This window comes from Anas platyrhynchos, chromosome 2, assembly GCF_047663525.1.
Source record: "Anas platyrhynchos isolate ZD024472 breed Pekin duck chromosome 2, IASCAAS_PekinDuck_T2T, whole genome shotgun sequence".
Taxonomy (NCBI): Eukaryota; Metazoa; Chordata; class Aves; order Anseriformes; family Anatidae; genus Anas; species Anas platyrhynchos.
Window position 1 is genome coordinate 94,576,960 of NC_092588.1, and position 20,233 is coordinate 94,597,192.

Here is a 20,233-nt window from a genome sequence, read left to right on the forward strand (position 1 = left end):
CACTGACAAATATTCCTTTGCACTTTTGGCTGCGTTTGGCTAGATTCTTTAAGTGGTCTATGGAAAGTGAACTTTTCCTGTATGTAGTTTGAGACCAAAGCTAAGTAGCTTAAAAACAACTTTTAAAAGTTTATAAAAATTGTGAATTCAAGGAAAAAATACTAATATACTAGGGAAAAGCAGGATTGTTAGCTCTGGACAGCAGTACTGTGTATTTGCTGTCTGGTAGCCTAATCCATGTTCTAAACACATGCTGTAGCTGTCTGACTGAAAGTGTCTGGCTCCTTTCAGCTGTAAACAACAACAAAAAAAAAAGTGATAACTGATTTATGCCATGCAAGAGGACATCAATACAGAGAAGATGGTTAATGGCTTTTAGGAGCAGGGAGAATCAGGCAGGCATAAAATAGTTTAAAAATAAAAATAAAAATCTCTTTGCCTTTCCCAGATTACCAAGAAACAATCTGCTAAGAAACGGTAGGGAGATTCAAGATGAAGAGATGTGGAATTTTTGCAAGGGTGTCTACTTTACAATATTTTGTTGTTCATTTGCTTTCCTGCCATGATAAAACTGTGTTGGAGTGGAGAAAGGAGAAAAGATGTATTGATGTAGTTTTGTTTTTTAATCTGAGAACTGGGGTTATTCTTTAGCTAGATGAGCATTACCACAGCTTTGATTAGAGAATATTCAGTGTCTTAAATACACTTTTGACCAACTGCATGTTGTAAGATTTCTAGGATGTTTTTCTAAGCCAAAAGACATCAAAAAAAAAAAAAAAAAAAAAAAAAGGAAGAAAAACAAGGAAGACAGTCAACAGAATTTTGAAACTTTGTAATAAATCCAGGATATATCTTGAAATATATTTATGATTTCATTCTTTGCAGATGACTGTTCACATTGCAAATGTCGCAAATGTCACTGTAACAAGCTATTGCCATGTTCTAAAAGATGACAAGGATTGAATGGATTTGGGAGTAGAGCAGTTTTCTTCCTGTAAGTGTTCATCATTTCATTAGGGTAGTGGTATCAGAGAGGGTCTGAAGTGGTAGAAAAGGAAAACACGAAGTCCTACTGCTGTTTTCTGTGATGTCTGATTTATGGGTAGAGTGAATATTCTGTGTCTTGGTACTGTATGAATAATAATGTTAGGTCTTTCAGGAGAATTACTGTTATTTTAAACATCCTCTTATTTTCATCGAAAAATATTGGATAGCTGTTTCATGCCACTTATTTTTGTAAATAACCACTCCATGTTTTGCTGAAGCAGCTGTAAAAGCAAGGCATACTTTAGTAAATTCTTTTCACCCGTAATTCTTTGTTGCTGTACATTTTATGGGTGTGTTGATCCAATGGCAAAAGAAAGGGTCAATTTTGTTTTTAAATCATTCCTCTTGTCATAGCGCAATCAAATTGCATATAGATGGGTCCAATCTCAAGTACTTCAAAAAGCAGAGGGGCTTTCAAAATAAGATATATAATGCTTGGCTTCCTATAGATGTTTTCCACAATATGGAATAAAGGTGAAAAAGAAATTCTGAAGTAAGAAGGTCCATATACACAGTTCTCTCTACTGTTTATGATCGTACACACTCTCTACTGTTTATGACTGCAATATGGTGGTATATTACACATTCACAGTCCTATACCCCTTTGCATCATGAAATGCAAATGCACTTCTCTTCCTCCAAAAGTGGCTTCAGCCATCAACAGTAATGTGCTATGCTGGTATCTGGAGAACAAACTTTAGTGCAGCCATTAGGATATGTTTTCTTATGGGCAAATGGGCAACTAGTGAGAGGAAATTCTGTGGAAAAAGTTGCTGAGTGATGTAAGACTTTGAAAAGAAGTAAATGAATGGTTGGTTATTTAAGGGGAGAGAAAGATGTTACAGGTTATTTCTGGGAGTTAGAAGCAAGGTCTTTTAGCTAATTAGCTGGAAAAAAGGCAAGTTTTAATTTCCCGAACAATTAGAATGAATGCAAATGTCTTCTGCTTTCTTTGGAAAACATTCCTAAACACATCATATTACAAGAAGTATTAAGGACCAGCAATAACAGAAATGGGAAGTCTAATAATTAGCTAATTAAACCTAGACAATAGATCCAACACTCATAAATAAGTTAACTGTCTCTGGCTGGCACTGAATAAATCAAACCTTTTGCAAAACATGTTTTGAATGAAGGCTAATTCAATTCCATATAATGGCTTCTTATTTTCTTATATAATACTAAAACAAAGCAGCAAGACATTGATCTTGTAAGTTGAAAAGGAAAAAGTGAAATTGTGACACTGAAATTTTTGCAGAGAGATGATTATTGGGGGGAGCTTGTCTCCAGTTGATATAAACAATCAGTGCTTTGTTATTCAGCTTTACTTTGCAGGTGGTTTTTACAGGAGCAGTAGGTTACCCCTAGGCAAGCTAGATGCCTAGTCAGATTGTTTCACAAAAAGTAGAAATGGAGAAAACCTTTAGCTATGTGTTGGGGCTATATGGGAGGGAAGCATTGCTTCTGATTGAATGTCTTACTTCCCTTTCGTTTTCAAGTTCTTCCCTTTTCATTCCATAGCACACCTGTGGCAACATCCTTAGTTACTTGCCTGGAAATTAATCACAGTTCTAAGTGTGTTTAGCTCTCTGTACTGGCAGGACTTAGAGCACTATTGCTGCAAGTGGAATGAATGGAGGTGCACACGGCTTTCTGTGCCATACTGGGGCTACTGGCCCTGCTTGGCCATTTTGCTTCTCTTAAATTAATCATGTTAGGATAGACTTTACCAGAGTGAGTTCCTAGGCTAGATTTTGTTTTTCACCTTTAAGCAGTAACGTAATTGGCATGCATCCAGGAAGGCAGTGGCTGGGGAGGTTAGGAAGGAAAGAATAATCAAGTAAATTGTGTAGGAGTTGTTTGAGTGTGAGGAAGTTGAAACCAAGAGTCAAGCCTATAATAGGTTTGTGATGAATACATACATTCAGCTATAAGCGGTGCCTGCAGAGAATACTGATTTTATGTTGTTGTTTGCAGGCTTTGTATCACTGTTCTAAAGTGCTATTCTTGCTTTTCCCAAATGTATTACTCTCTGCTAACGTGCCTGAACTGGAAAATTAAGTCTGAGCAACTCTGAATGCTTGGGAAAACTCAGGATACAAATCCAAACCAAAGAATTCATATTCTTCTCCAGTGTGTGTGGAAGAGTTTTCCATGGATTTGATTGGAAAAGCAGCTAACTTCCCAGGTGATTTCGAGTTGGCATGGGACAGAGGGAAAGTGACCAGGGCTTCTAGATAATACCTTATCCTTGCACAGCTCAGGTACTCACAAGGACTGTGTTCTCTAGTAGTAGGGAAAAAAAGAAAGGGGATGCAAAATATCTCAAGTTCTCAAAACATCTAGTACTCTTACCTGTCAATGGGATGGACAGCTTTGTCAGTGAGCATGCCTCTGTGAACAGACATATGAGAGGAAGGGAAGGAATTAGTCCATGGCAGTGAGTGGGAGGCATTACAACTAATGTTTATTTCTATGACTCTGCCTTTCTTCAGACTCACAGACTGGGGACAGATGAAATGGAGAAAGCTCTGTTAGTATATGGATTACTGATGAAACAAAGGGCAGATTATTTTGTATGCTCTTCTGAAAACAAAGTAAAAGTAATGGCAACCTTTGGGTGTTTCTTCAGGAGACAGTTATGCAGGCAAATTGTGCGTGCTAAATAGCTTTTAATCACTTTATCTGATCATGTTGACACTTAGCGAGTTCTTAATTAGAAGCTGCTGGAGTGCTTGAAGATAATTTTCAATCCTTGCAAAATGACAATGACTGTTAATCTTAATTTATTTATTTTTTTAATATGATGGTCTAAACAGTGTCCTGTGAGGTCTTTGAGAGATCTGTCATGCAGTTAGAGTTGGAAATATAGCTCTGCATAAACAGCAGTACAATACCCACAAATGGCATAGCCAGGCAAAAATATGCATTAAGAAACAGTGCCAGAAATGGAAACTGGTGTATAGGAGACTCCCACCTGTATTTAAGCTTTGATTTTGTGGTCCAGTGGTGTTATGCCTTTGCACAGCAGCTTCTTTCACAGAAGATTTTTGTAGTTTTTTTGTTTTTTTTTTCTTTTCCATGTAGATGTGTTTCACACTCAATGTATGAATTCTGGATGCCTTTGAGAAGCAAGAAGGCAGTGTTCACCTTAGTTTTGCTTAGTGGCTGTCCTAGTTCTCAGGGTTGCATGTGAGAGAGACAGTCTTGATACAGATGGCTCAGTCTTGGTGGTTTTCCAGGCACTTTAATTTTTGGTACACAGCTTTTCTACCTGGAAAGGAGTAATTCTGATGCTTTTTTTTCCATGTATTTTTTTTCTGTTCTTGATATTATTATTATTATTATTATTATTATTATTATTATTATTATTATTATTATTATTATTATTATTATTATTATTATTATTATTATTATTATTATTATTATTAATAATAATAATAATAATAATAATAATAATAATAATAATAATAATAATTCAGTGGTGGTTAACTATTACAATTCACCTAATCATCTTTGGCTTCAGGTATTGGCAGGAAAGCCTTCCACCCCACTGTGGTGTGTTGTGAGTTGTGCTGTGACACTCTGCTATGGAAAAATCTTTAATATCAAAGAATTTTTACAAAGCAACACAACAAAGATCTGTTATTTACATTGCTACTGGCAGGAATATCTGGAACAAAGAAACAAATGAGCTCTTGAGTGCTTCAGATCTGAAAAATAAGCTTGAGGTTTGCTGCTTCCAGCACTGATTGAAAACAAGGTGAGGTAGTAAGATTGTTCTGATTCACAGAAGTGCAATGTAATTGCTTTATGAATTCTGGAATGCTCTTGATCTTTCCTTCCTCAGTTCCCAGAAGGACACTGTGCACTGTGCTTCTGTTAAATCTCATGCTGCCGCCCGTATTTCATACATGAATGCTAGAATTTTGTCTACCACACTAGCAAGGGTGTTTTGTTTTGGTCTCCCATTCCTTCCCCCTCCTCTCCTGCAGCCTGTGGTACTTATCCAGTGTGCCAGAATAAATAATTAACAACAAATAAATACTTGCTGCAGCCATTTCATGATCTGTTTGTTTGCAGACTAGTCACTGAACAATGGCGAATAATAAAAAAAACAGTAAGTATATTGGGCTGTTTTGTACTCAATTTATAAGCAACAGTGAAGGGACTACTTATCTACAAAAGGCAGTACAATGCCTAAATATAAAGGGTAAGAAACCAAATTTGAAGGGATGGGTTTAATCTTCACAGCTGGTGGTTAACACTACATCCAGAGAAGTAGTTATTTGTAATATACAGCAAAACAACTTATTTGCCACCTCCTTATTTTGACATTTACATTATTTTCAATACACTGTGAAAGCATGAGTGTTTTCTGCATATTTTTTTTAACCAGTTAAAGAATCTTTCTGCTATAATTTGATTTAGGGTTAGGTTAGTCCCTCTCAAAATCCCTAACTTGCCTGTTTTGTTTTCAGAAAATGGAAAGAGGTAACAAAACTTGCAATAATCTTTCATTTTCCTTGAGAGCACAGATGTTTAAGGGAGCACTGCTTTGCAGGGACTCTTGCAGCTTTTGTTTTGAGTCCTCAGGAATGTGACACATTGTTATCGCAGTTGCCTAGGAATGCTTTAGTTGCAGGTTTATCGTATACTTCAGGCTCATGAACTATTTCGCTGGGGACCACACTGAATTCTTGATTTGCATAGTGCCTCATTGCTAAACAGCACCATTCAATTCCTGTCCTTTTGGCATCCTGTCTTAGAGACTGACCTACTCTCCCTTAGCAGCTGTTAAGTTGCTATTGAAAAAATGCCTGCTGTTCAGGAAGGCACACAGTGGTGTCTGGCATGGGAAAACAGCACAGGAGTCTAGGAAGTTTCAGTGATGCATACACATACATACTGACAGTCATCTCAGGAAAAGCAGAGATGTTTATGTTCCTGTCTTTGAAGTTATAAAGAATACAGAAAAATTCCAAATGTGTGCAGTATAAGACAGGTGCAGAGGAATGCAGTGGCACACACAAAAACAACACGTAAAACCCCAGCTTCCAAAACACTTGCTAGATTTATACTTTGCAAAGTGCCAAGTCATAATTTGTTTTCAACATACATTTAGGCAGATGCCAGTGTGTAGTGTTTTGTTTTGTTTTGTTTTTAATTTTATTTTTGTCTCTCTTTTCATTTTAGTTTTTTGAATGATTCGTTTCTGAGATGAAGAAAATTCTCTCTTGGAAATATATTGCCGAACAGTCAAGGTTTCTCACAGTTCTTAAATAGTAGTAGTGTCGACCTTAATTAAGATACTTGTAGGCTTTGTAGGATCACTGCGGAACAACACTTTTAATCCAGCGTGCACTTTATCTTAATTGAGGACATGGGTAAAGCTATGTTACGCATTTGGGAACAGGTGCACACCATCTCTGCGTAGAGGAGTGACCCTCTGAAAGTCATGGTGATAGGAAAAACTCTTATATCCTAAGCATCTCAGAAAAAGTGTACAAATTGAAATTTTTCACCCATGAGAGTTTTTATAATGGGCACAGAAAAAACGTTTATTTTCATCTTGCATTCATTAAGCTGTCATTCCAAACTAACCACACAGTCCTGCTTGAGAAAGAAAAACAAAATTTCTGTGACAAGGTGATACTCTTAGTGGATGAGGGAAAGGCTGTAGATGTTGTCTACCCAGATATTTGTAAAGCTTTTGATACTGTTTCTCACAGGTGTTTTTTGTTTGTTTGTTTGTTTGTTTGTTTTTTCCTGGAGAAACTGACTGCTCATGGCTTGGTGTATGCTTTGGGTAAATAACTGTCAGGGTGGCCAGGCCAAAAGAGTTGCAGCAAAGAAAGTTAAATCCAGTTGGAGGCTGGTCACAACTGGTGTCCCCCAGGGCTCAGTATTGGGGTCAGTTCTCTGTAATATCTTTATCAATGATCTGGACAGGAGGATTGAGTGCACCCTCAGTAAGTCTGCAGATGACAGCAAGTTTGTCATGAGTGTTGATCTGCTTGAGGATAGGAAGGCTCTGCAGACAGATCTGGGTAGGCCAGACTGATAGGTCAAGGCCAACTGTATGAAGTTCAACAAGGCCAAGTGCTAGGTCCTGCACTTTGGGCATGACAACCCTGTGCAGTGCTACTTGCTGGGGGAAGAGTGGCTGGAAAGTTGCCCAGCAGAAAGGGAGCTGGAGGATATTGATTGATGGACAGCTGAATATGAGCCAGCAGTGTGTTCAGGTGGCCTACAAGACCAACAGCATCCTGGCTTGTATTAGAAATAGTGTGGCCAGCAGGGCTAGGGAAGTGATTGTCCCCCTGCACTCTGCTCTGGTGAGGCCGCACCTTGAGTACTGTGTTCACTTTTGGGCTGCTCTCTGTGAGAAGGACATCAAGGTGTTGGAGCATGCCCAAAGAAGGGCTACAAAACTGGTGAAGGGTCTAGAAAACAAGTCCTATGAAGAGTGTCTGAGGGAACTGGAACTGTTTCTTCTAGAGAAAAGGAGGCTCAAGGACCTTACTGCTCTCTACCTGAAAGGAAGTTGTAGTGGGGTGGGGGTTCTGTCTCTTCTCCCAGACAACAAGCAATAGGACAAGAGGAAATGGCCTCAAGTTGTGCCACGGGAAGTTTAAGTTGGATACTAGGAAAAATTTCTTCACTGAAAGGGTTGTGAGGCATTGGAACAGGCTGCCCAGGGAAGTGGTAGAGTCACCATCCCTGGAGATCTTCAAAAGACATGTAGATGTGGTGCTTAGGGACATGCTTTAGTGGTAAACTCAGCAGTGCTAGGTCAAAGGTTGGACCTGCTGATCTTACAGGTCTTGTCCAACCTAAATAATTTTATGAAAAGCATAATTCTATTCCTTGGTTTATTTTGTGCCAGTTCCTTTCAAATCTTACAGTTCCCAATTTATCAAGGGAGTAAAGTGAAAACATGCATATGCAATGAGTTAAAGGTGGGTTTCATACTTAAATTCCTTGCTGATACGTGTCTATCTTGTGCAGTCTAACCAGACTGCTATTGTCAAGAAACACAACCTAGCTAAGTCTTCTAAGAGCATTGCTTGTAAGGAAACACAGTCTGTAGGGATCATATACATGTGAATGGTGATTTTTAGAGTTTGTCTACATGGGTGTATGCATGAAGTCTCTACAGCATGTAGACATGGTCACTTTAATATATATATATATATTTTTTTTTTTTTAAAAAAACACGTACAGGCTGAGCAGTGTCCTACGGAAAAGAGAGCAAAGGAACAATTTATTCCATCTATTGCACTCCTATGGGCAACACCCCTACCTGGGCTGCATAGCTGGGAAAAGAGGTGCTGCAAAGTAGGTTAGTGACCCTAAAAGAGCACAGTTTGGCAGGCCTCTGATTGCAGCCCATTTCCTTTACTCGCCCTCTTGGTAAGGAGTGACCTGAGGCACAGAAACAAGGCTCCTCCAGAGGGCTGTGTTTCTTCTGTGGGGTGCCAAGGGCATAGGGTGCCGTTTCTGCTGCTGTAATGGGGAATGTCATGCTTGTGTTTCAGCTGCAAACACATCTCCCCACAGGTTTGGTTCAGCCTTATTGAGAGGCATTGCAGTGCAACTCTCAGTGTTTTGCACCTTTACTGAAATAGTAATATATGTTTTTAAGTGTTTTTTAGAACATAAAAGAGCCTGTCTGAGGAGCAGTGGCCTAGGAAACCCTGGCTTGCTACATAAGCATTTCCTGTTCATGTTTCACTTTCAAAAATAGCTCTTGTTAAGGCTAATTTCAAGACAGTAACAAAGTAATAATAATAAATCCCCACCTTTCTCAGAGATTGAGTGAAAGTTCATACCCTGATCTTTCAAATAATACAGCGTTTCCCCATCATATCTTTAATGTAATTTGAATGTTAGTAGTGACAAAAAAAATCTCATCACCATACATAACATAGTAGGATGATTTTCCTGTATCATTTTAATGTTAGAAAAATTCCAAACCATAAACTTTTTTTTTCCAGATATTTGTCTTCAAGACTGACACAACCTATACCAAGAGCCAGAGGCTTATATACACAGTTATGTTTTTTTCAGTCCTCTGTCTATGCAAGTTTTACAGCTAAATGCCACCTTGATGGTGGTGGCCAGTTTTGGGAGTGGGAAAGTCTTTTAAACTGCAAAACTTTTCCCTGTTTTTAGAACTGGAGGGCTTCCAGCCTTTCTTTTAAACTCTGTTCTTCACATTATTACCGGGTCTTTGCTTCAGGTACTAAAAGGCAGCAGTGTAGTTTGCATACAATTGGACATGGTTGTATCCTCACATGCCAATTTTTATGTTAATCCTTTGTTTTTGGTTTAACCATGGAGGTTTATGGTGATTATATAATAAGCTCTTAATATAGGAAGACTGTATCTAATGGTCAACTATCAACACGTTAGTACTTGGTAATGTTTTCTCTGACAGGTACTCAGAACATACTATTCAAACAAAGCAGTTCTACTTTCTTATTATTGAAAATAAAACAGTAAATTTGCAGTAATTCCCTTTTCCCTCTCAGGAAATGCTTAGTGGATGTGGTTTGATGTTTGATTTTAATGTCATGACATTTTTGTGCTTGTCAAAGAGAAAACTGTAAACAAAAAGCTTAAATATAATGTTTCTGAAAACTTCTGGTTACAATTTTGATATTTAAAAAAAAATGTTTATTATTTGAGAATTAAGCAAAAATTGAAATATTTTTCCAAATATTTTTTCCAAAAACTTTTTTAAACTAAAAGCTTTTCAGAAGAAAGCATATAAATATTCTCATGCTACTTTATATTTTTTTTAAGTAACGTTAACAATAAGAGTTCAGTCTGCCCTAATTATTACTACAGCCATTGATATATATTTTTTTTTGGGGGGGTGGGAGGGTGACAAGTATGCTCAGTGAAGATAATATCTGAAACGTTAAAATTTCTTTCTAAAATGAACTTTTATCTAGTAATGATATAATAAAAAAAAAAAAAAAAAAAAAAAACAGTTGATCTGAAATTTGTGAGGTTCATTACAGAATCACAGAATTTTTAGGTTGGAAGAGACCTCAAGATCATCGAGTCCAACCTCTGACCTAACATTAACAAGTCCTCCACTAAACCATATCACTAAATTCTACATCTAAACGTCTTTTAAAGACCTCCAGGGATGGTGACTCAACCACTTTCCTGGGCCGCCTGTTCCAATGCCTAACAACCCTTTCAGTAAAGAAGTTCTTCCTAATATCCAACTTAAAACTCCCCTGACGCAACTTTAGCCCATTCCCCCTCATCCTGTCACCAGGCACGTGGGAGAACAGACCAACCCCCACCTCGCTACAGCCTCCTTTAAGGTACCTGTAGAGAACAATAAGGTTGCCCCTGAGCCTCCTCTTCTCCAGGCTGAACAAGCTGAGCTCCCTCAGCCGGTCCTTGTAGGACTTGTTCTCCAGAACAAGTAATTAGTAATTAGGAAGATAAAACTATCTGTGATATGTGCATATCACAGAATCACAGAATCCATTAGTAATTAGGAAGATAAAACTGATATCAATCACCTGGATTACTGGATTACACTGGGAGACTGCTGATGGTAATTAAAAAATAAAATAAAATAAAATAAAATAAAATAAAATAAAATAAAATAAAATAAAATAAAATAAAATAAAATAAAATAAAATAAAATAAAATAAAATAAAATAAAATAAATAAACCTAAATACCCAACTGGACTAATCCTGGCTCTGTGTACAATAACTTTTCTTTCCTGACAATTAGATGATCTTTGCTGGAGCAATTATGCATTCATCTCCCCAGGGACCTATGTCCTCATATAAGTGTTAACACACATTCCTCTCTAAAAGTTTTTGGGCATGTCCAGGTGAGGTCATGGTAATTAGAAACAGAAAAGACCCTTTGGATCACCATGTCTTTCCCCCTGCCAATAGAATCTTTGTTAAATCAATTTTAAAGTGATTCAAGATGAGCCAATTGTTCTTTGTTAGTAAGACTGTTCCACATCTAAAAGACCCTAAAAATAATCTTTTAAATGATGTTTTCTTATATTTTTCTGTGCTACAATTTATTTTTTTCATCTGACTGGCATGTTAGGATTCCACATAACTCAGTTTTGAGCTTGTTGTGTCATGAGCAACTTCTTGTTTCATCATGTTGTGCATTAGCTCTCTCCCTGAGTAGACGTTTGGTTCAGAGCTCAGCATGATGTGGCCTTTCTTACCTTCTTACTTAAAAAAAAAAAACAACCAAAAAAAAAAAACAACAAAAAAACCACCTTTTATTGTGCTGTTAAGCCACTTTATTTCTTGGGGAACCTTATGCTCTCCTGGGCTTAAAGTCGAGTTTGCTATATGATCAAATGCATGCCAAACAAAGCCAGATCTGCAAGTAAAGATTTTGGTTTGCAAAAGGCTTGGGGAGGTGGTAGGGAAGAGGAATGTTTTACTTCTATTTCCTGAGTGTCTGCTATTTTCTGTTCATAATAGTGTCTTAACTAAATGTTGTTACTGGTCAAAACTCCCTTTCTCCAAAACCTGTTCTGACTAAGTTTAAAGGATGATTTTAAAATTGGCTGATGTCATTGCCATTCCATCTGATAAAATTCTAGCCACACTGAACGTAGTAGAAGTGTCTTTTTATATATTAATTTACCAGGAGTTAACTGTGTGGGAATAGAAATGTTGTTTTTGCAGAGTTACATTGTTTAGAAGGAGGGAATATGGTACTGAGATATGCTTACAGTGATAAGAAAGTTTAGCAGGCGACCTTGTAAAATGCAGACAACCAGACTCCTTAGGACAATTAGGTGAAAATCACAGTGTCAAGTCAAGTCAGATAAGTGAAGAAACATTACCACTTCAAGCAGTAAAAATGTCAAAAGAAATTTGAAATTTAGCAGGCCGGCAACTGAAGGCCATGCATTGTTTGTGAAGCATCAGATAGATTGTGAACCTGGATTACCCACTCAGTGGGGAAACAGGGGAGGGTCCTGCCATCAAAAGGTATATAAACTGTGTTTTGGAACTAGTAGATGCGCTCTCTCCTGCTTGTGGGGCGCCCGCCATTGCAATCGCGAATAAATTACTACTTCACTGAGATCCTCGCCTGAGCCTAAGTTATTGGGTACGGAGTGTTTCTCACAATTTGGGGGCTTGTCCGGGATCCAGTCACCTACTGGGGAGCCCCACCGCTGCAGCAGCAGGAAGGCATGCCCCGCTGATTTCAGCGGTCCTGTGCATCGACGGTGGCGGTTCTGTGGAAAGCTGACAGAGGGCCCGAGACTGGTTAAAGAGGCAGGATCCGTGAAGTAGTGGGGAAAGGAAGAAGGTAGGCACTCTGGGATTTTAAGAATCGATCCAGTAACTCTGTGCACAGACCAAGGTAAGAAATATTAAGTATTGCCTTGGGGGTCGGGTGATCTGGTGTATGGTAAGCCCTTGCACGAGGAAGTGCTGGCACTACACCAGGGGAATCTGATGTACGGTAATCCTTGCACGGGGAAGTGCTTGGAAGTACACCAGGGAATCTGGTAAACTCATAGGTGTGTGGTAACGCTTGCATGGGGAAGTGCTTGGCGGTACACCCCCATTTTTCAGTACGTTGGTGTGTGGTTGGTTCTGCAGAAGGGAAATTTCTGTAGCACATACTGGTGAGGGTTAGGAAAAATGGGAAATATGAGTTCCAGGGGACAGGGAGATATCCCTGGGGGAGTGCCTACTAATAGTTCTTCCTGAAGAATGATAAGAAATTGGAAACATAATCCCAAAATTAGAGGGATTGTAAAAGAAAAAGAATTAAAAAAAGGTTAAATATTGTGTATCAGTCTGGACAAAAGAACCAATTAAGGAAACAGCAGTATTTTGGCCAAAATACGGGTCTGATGAAAATTCAGGCTTTAAATTTATGTGTAAACAATAAGATTCCTTTTTCAGAGAAGGAGCCAAGTTATGCTCCCTATAATCTTAATATTGAACTGGTGGCAGCAGCAGTCACTCCAGGGACTGTAATTAACACTGTCCCTAAAGAAGGATCGTAGTCTAGGCTCTGGCAAGAATTAGAACAACGTAGAAGATATGTTGAGAATTTTGCCTTCCCTGATACTAACAGTACTAACACTAACTGTATATCCTCTTAGGTGAACTACCCCCTCCTCCTTACCAGCAGAGAGGTTAGGACTTTTAAGAAGGAGAGGAAGTCTTTATTCGAGGACCCCAACAGCCTAGTTGAACAATTAGACCAGTTCCTAGGACCTGATTTATACTCTTGGGGGAGGGAATTATGTCTATAAGTATGTTGTTTACAGGGAAAGAAATGGGAATGATCAGGAGGAGAGCTGCTATACAAGAATGGGAAAGAGCTCATCCTCCAGGACCAGGGGTAATACCGGCAGGGCAGAAATACCCACTTCCCAATCCTGGCTGGAATAATAATAGTGTGCAACACAGAAATCATATGAGAGACTTGGGGTCAGAATGAGAAAGTACTCGGGGATGAGTCCCAAGGACCCGGTATCCTAAGGGCCCTTGAAAGGTCATTGTGTGATTAAAGCCTGGCAAAATACACAGAAAATGCTTCAGAAGGTGGGGGGATATAGTGAACAGTCACTGGGGGACCCTCCTGCGGGAGGCCCTGGAGGTGTGTGTCCGGAGGGGAGATAAGAAGGAAAAAAAAAAAAAAAAGAGAGTGAAACTAATGGTATTGACAGTGCAGCGGGTAGTGAGGCAGAGGGTTGGAGAAAGAGGAATCAAATCTTCAGGGGGAGTCAGGGCCAGGATGGAAAGGAGAGGAAGAGAGATGAAGGAATGGCAGGCAAAGAAGGCTGCCTGTGTTGTGGCCTGAGTCCTAGCAGGGACAGGCTTTGATAAGATGTTTTAAGTGTGGCCAGGCTGGCCACTTCGAATAGGAATATCCAGAGTGGAAGAAGGAGGAAAGAAGGAAAATGGGATGAAATGTGGTATACTGATATGTTGTTTTAGCATCCTGGAGGGAGAAAGGAATGGAATTAAGTTGGCCCTTGACTGAGACTGTGGTGAAAGTACAGGCTATAAAAAGAAAGATAGAAAGAAGTGTTAAAAAGGTTACTGAAGGTGTTAAAGGTGTGGTATGTAGCATTTGACAGAGCTGTTTGAAGTTGAATGAGCAGGGAAAGGTGATGTAGGTATTATCTAAGTAACAGTCTAGAAGTTTTGGTATATTTGCATATTTGCTGTGGTGTTTGGTCAGTTTCCCAAACATCGGGGAGGGGGACGGTGGGGGGGAACAGCCTGCTCCACCATGGGCCTCTCCAGCGGCCGCAGGGGGGCTTCGGCTCCAGCGCCTGGAGCACCTGCTCCCCCTCCTTCTGCACTGACTTAGGTGTCTGCGGGGGGGTTTCTCGCTCTCCCAACTGCTGTTGAGCAGCAGGTTTTTGTTTGTTTCTTTGTTTGTTTTCGTGGATGTGCTCTCACAGAGGCACGGACTGTATTGCTCATGGCTTGGCTCTGGGCAGCAGTGGGCCCCTTTGGGGCCAGATGAAATTGTCCCTTATCTGCCACGGGGAGGCTTCTGGGTTTTTCTCACGGGGGCTGCCACTGCAGTTTCCCACCTCCCCACTCACAGCCCCCGAACCTTGCCATCAAACCCAATACACTGGGGAACAGCTAGGTCATTACTGACTTGTAAAGTATCAGGGATTAAATTAACTAATGAAACCCTAAAAAGTGATGGGGGCAGAAGGGGCCACTTTTGGGGGATACCAAGCTGAGACTAGGGGATAAAATGATCACTGGGTAATTATTGCATGTACCCAAGGCAGGGACTAACTTGTTGGGAAGGGATTTGATGATTAAATTGGGCATTCAAATAGTAAATCATTAGACTGGAATAACAGTGTTATTAATGGAGTGCTCTCTGGCCCTGAGAGCAAACATATTCACCTCTGACTGGAAAGACCCTGAAATAGGGGTGGAAGCAACAATACAGGTGGACAATTTTACCTCAGGGGTTTACAGGGCCACCTATCTATTTGGGTAAGTTCTAAAAAAAAAAAAAAAAGATTTTGGAGCAATTACAACCTCCCAAGGAGGTATTAATGTTAACAAATATGTGGATTGTTTTCTATTGTCAGGACAGGAGAAAAGAGTTGTGAAGAAAGCTACTAACAAGCTATTCAACTTTCTGGGAAAGTAGGGCTTGGGAGTATTGAAAAATAAATTACAATATGGAGAAAGAGAAGTCAGGTATTTAAGGCATCTAATGTCTGAAGGAAAACAGAATAAATGCAGAGAGGATTCAGGAATTGTTGAAAATTAAGAAAGAACTAAAAAGTTTTAGAAGAAAGATTTTTTTAAGGAATCAGGAGCCATGAAGTCTGAAGGAAAATCGATACTCCCTGATGGGAGAGAAATGCTGAATAAAGTGATAATGAGGCAAATATTAACTGTTTTACATCAGAAGAGTCATTGGGAGGTGCAAGCAATGTGTGATGTTGTGCTAAGAAAGTATGTCTGTGTAGGAATATACACTTTGGGGAAGCACATATGTAGAGGATGTACTATATGTCAAAAGGTAAATAAAAAGGTCTTCTGTAACCAATCTAGAGGGGGACAGGAGCCAGGGGTTTTACCTTTCCAAAGTATACAGGTAAACTTTACTGAGTTACTTGTTTGTCCTAATTGACCACGTGACTAGATGGGTGTAAGCTTTACTGCAAGGGTTAAAGCAGGCCTTAGAGATTGAGTGGGATTTTCACAGCCCCTGGCACCCCTCCTCTTCTGGGAAGGTGGAGCGAATGAATCAGACATTAAAGAAGCAATTAACTAAACCAGTGTTAGAAACCCAACTTTCTTGGGTAAAATGCTTACTCCTACAGGTTTAAACAGCACCAAGAAAGGATATTGGAATTTCACCATATGAGATGCTGTTCAGATTGCCCTATCTGGGCAGAAGGGATGAGATACCACAATTCAAAACAAGAGAGTTTTCTTAAGAACTGTATTCTGGGCTTGTCCTCTTCTTTGTTATCTCTCAGGACCTGTGGGTTGTTGGCTCAAACCCCTCCTTTGGAATTCCCCATTCACCACCATCACCCAGGAAACCTGGTCCTGATTTGCACCTGGAAAGAGTCAACTCCGGCCTGAATGGGAAGGACAATTACTAACCACTGAAACAGCCGTAAGAACTGCGGAAAAAGGTTGGACTCACTATAGTCGAGTGAAGGCATCCTCGACGCTAGTACCTGGGAAGCTGTTCCTACAAAAGACTTGTTGGAAGTTGAAATTGAAGAGAAAAATCTCATAGTGGACTCTGAGCAGGATAAGAGCTTACTAACCTTTTATTTTCACAGGTAACTAACGACTGTGACTTGTGATTGAGAGAAAGAACAGACCTATAGCGAACTGCAGTGCTCCCAAGGGGGGGTTGTTATAGTAGTAGTGTACATCTTATTTTTTGTATCAATAATTATTTGGAAACCTAAGGTTTAAAAATAATGACAGAGAAAAATAGATTACTAATTTTGTTTTTAGTGATTCTAGGCCTCAGAGAAGGCCTCGGTCAATTGGCAACTTGGAAAAGGCATGACCAAATAATAGCAAAAACGGGATACCCCATCAAAATATGGGTGACTGTGACAGAGGGTTATGTACCACAATCTGTCACGTTTGATGTTTGTGAGGTGTTAGCTTGTGGAGATTTAAATGCCCAACGACAATTGAGCAGAGAGAACAAATAACTGGGAGAGACCCAACAGCCAGATTGAGAATAGCTGTATGGAAACAATCCTCTATTGCCATCAGAGAAAGGGAGAAACTCAAGGAGAAAACAGGAGAGAAAACAGGAGGCCCTCTGAAATGTGGCAGTTCAAACATTTGAGATTCAAACAGGGTATGGGGATGTGAATGCCTGGATAGAATGGGTCAAATATACTGTCCAGAGTCTCAACCGTAGCAACTGCTATGCTTGTGCCTCGGGATGACTGATTGCCCAGATAGTGCCCTTCCCATGGGGGTGGACCGAAGACTCCCAAGGGATGCGATGTATGACTGCATTGTACCAAGAAAAGACTGCCTGGGGAAATGAGGCCTGTAAGTCTCTCTTTGCTGTTCCTTGCATGATAACAATATCACGGTTCCCCCTGCATTCTCTACAGCTATAGGTAGCCATACAGCTTGCCTCTCACGGCAGGGTGTGAGTGCTACCTGGCATCTGGGAGAATTTGCCTTGTGCTACCAAGGACTTGATGGGAAACTGCTCAAGACTAGAGATCCCCAGGGCAGATCTCTGGTGGTACGGTGGAGGGAAGATCTTACGGTCCACCCTATCATCTAATTGGGAAGGCACTTGTGCACTTGTTCAATTAGCTATACCCTCCACCCTGGCATTTGAAAGAGAAACATCACAAATACCCAGAAGAAGTAAAAGAGGCTTAGGAATATCATTTGATGATAGAGTATACATAGATTCTATTGGGGTACCTAGAGGAGTTCCAGATGAACATAAAGCCAGAAATCAAATTGCTGCAGGGTTTGAATCACTGTTCTGGTGGGTAACAATCAATAAAAATGTGGATTGGATTAATTATTTCTATTATAATCAGCAGAGATTCATCAATTATACCAAGGATGCGATGAGAGGAATCACTGAACAACTAGATGCCATCAGCAAAATGGCTTGGGAAAACAGGATAGCATTAGATATGATGCTCGCAGAAGAAGGAGGTGTGTTTGTGTGTGCAATACTGAGCAACCATTGTTGCACTCTTATACCCAACAATAGTGTCCCAGATGGCTCAGTAACAAGAGCATTGCAAGGGCTTACCACCCTTGCCTGTGAATTGGCAGAAAAAGTAGGCATATTTACATCCTTGACCGTAGTTGTAGGAGTTTTGACAGCCATTGATTGCTGCATTATCCCCTGTGTAAGAGGACTAGTACAGTTGTTAACTGAAACCACACTATCGAAACAAATGACCATGGAGCTACCACCTTACTCAGATAAGGAGATAATGAGGAGATGGAAAGCAAAGAAAGCAAAGAAGAAGAAGAAATCTACCAAATTACACCTTAGAGAAAGGTTTTGCAAAAATCAACAATTTATAAAAAAAAAAAGAAAAGGGGGGAATTGTGGGAATAGAAATGTTGTTTTTGCAGAGTTACATTGTTTAGAAGGAGGGAATGTGGTACTGAGATATGCTTACAGTGATAAGAAAGTTTAGCAGGCGACCTTGTAAAATGCAGACAACCAGACTCCTTAGGACAATTAGGTGAAAATCACAGTGTCAAGTCAAGTCAGATAAGTGAAGAAACATTACCACTTCAAGCAGTAAAAATGTCAAAAGAAAATTGAAATTTAGTAGGCCGGCAACTGAAGGCCATGCATTGTTTGTGAAGCATCAGATAGATTGTGAACCTGGATTACCCACTCAGTGGGGAAACACGGGAGGGTCCTGCCATCAAAAGGTATATAAACTGTGTTTTGGAACTAGTAGATGCGCTCTCTCCTGCTTGTGGGGCGCCCGCCATTGCAATCGCGAATAAATTACTACTCTACTGAGATCCTCGCCTTATTGGCTACGGAGTGTTTCTCACAACTGGTAGTCAGATGTGTTGACAGTTGAAAATTTTAACATGTCATCTACATGATGTGTTGATATATCTCTTTCCTGAGAAAGGTTTCTCTTTCCCTGGCTTCTTCACTGGGTACTAGAGGATAGGAAAGCTCCATGTTCATAGAATAGCCGTAGTTGGACAGGACCATAAGGATCATTGAGTCCAAACTCAATGGCTCTGAACAGGACTACCTAAAAATTAAGTCATATGTCTGAGTACATTGTCCTAATGCTGCCTAAACTGCGGCAGGCTGGTATGTTAACTTTCCCTGCAGAAGCCCACACAGTGCTGTGCTCTGCACTTGTAGCTAGGACAGCAGTGGTATCACACCAGTGTTGTGTCTGCTGCTGAGCAGTGCACAGCATCAGGACTCTCTCTAACCCTGGGTGGGCAAAAATAAAGTGAGAAAAGAAACATCACCAGGGCAACTGACCTAAACCAACTAAAGGGATATTCCATACCATGTGATGTCACACTCAGCAATAAAAGGTGGAAAAAGGAAGAAGAGGGGAGGGGTGGGCTCTCATTGTGAAAATGTCAGTCCTCCTCCCGAACACCAGCTACATGCATTGAGGCCCTGCTTCAAGGACGTGGTCAAGCATCGCTCATTTGTGGGAAGCAGAGAGTAAATTCTTTCCTCTACACTTCCATGTAGCCTTTATTTGTTTTGTTTGTTTGTTTGTTTTCCTTTTTTTTCCCTTTAGTTAATTTGTTTAGTTAATAATAATCTTTCCTTAATAATAATAATAATTATTATTCACTTTAATTAAATTATCCTTATCTCAACCTATGAGTTGTTCTTTACTGTACTTCCCCTCTTCATCTAAGGAGGGTGTTATAAATGAAGTCTCAACTCACTCTGAAGTTAGTAACATAAAAGAATTTTTATAAAAGGCAAGTAAACAGCGCTGAGTGTGCGGGGAGTCTATGCTCTACCAACACGCACACCCAGCCGTCGAACTTTCCAAATATATATAGGACATTGCTGTTACATATTTACAAGAAACCCGAGTACGCCTATGCATATGGATATCCTATCCCCGCTTCATATTATAATTCTCTTTGTGGTGGTCGTTGTGGGTGAAAGGCTCACGGTTTCCCCATCACCATTAGCAACCTTTTGTTCCAGACTGCAGGAGCAGCTTCGACTGTCTCCCTCTTCTTCTGCACATGCTCTGCCCACCACAAGGTTCCCAAAAGCAACAAAACGTGATTGCTTTTCCCGCGTTTCGTTAACACTTTAAACCACACTAATAATATTGTTATCATATAACATTAAACAGTAAATGTTAACAGTTCTAACCAGCAACCCCCCCAGCAACTTCCGTGCCTTAACAGAGGGGAAAACAAGCAACCCCAGACGGCAGGGCGTCGCCTCAATCACCCTTTGTTCCCTCTAAACTCTGTTACATTCCTGATGGCCTCATCATTAAGAGTCTAATGTTATCACCAACCACGAGGCTTTCTGCCCCCCATCGCCACACCCCCACATCTCCCCCTTCTTTATTAATATCAGCCATTTTTCTCGACACAAATTACCACTCCATATATAACAAAGGAGGAGTGAGAGAGCGGTTGTGTTGTTTAGCT

General features: G+C 40.1%; 1 long non-coding RNA gene across 1 annotated transcript; it reads left to right on the top strand.

The window, feature by feature from the left end:
• Positions 1-1,000: 1,000 nt before the first annotated feature.
• On the top strand, positions 1,001-18,589 carry LOC140001537 (uncharacterized). Its single transcript, XR_011806809.1, has 2 exons — positions 1,001-12,437; positions 16,066-18,589. It is a non-coding gene; the product is annotated as an uncharacterized lncRNA (long non-coding RNA).
• Positions 18,590-20,233: the final 1,644 nt, after the last annotated feature.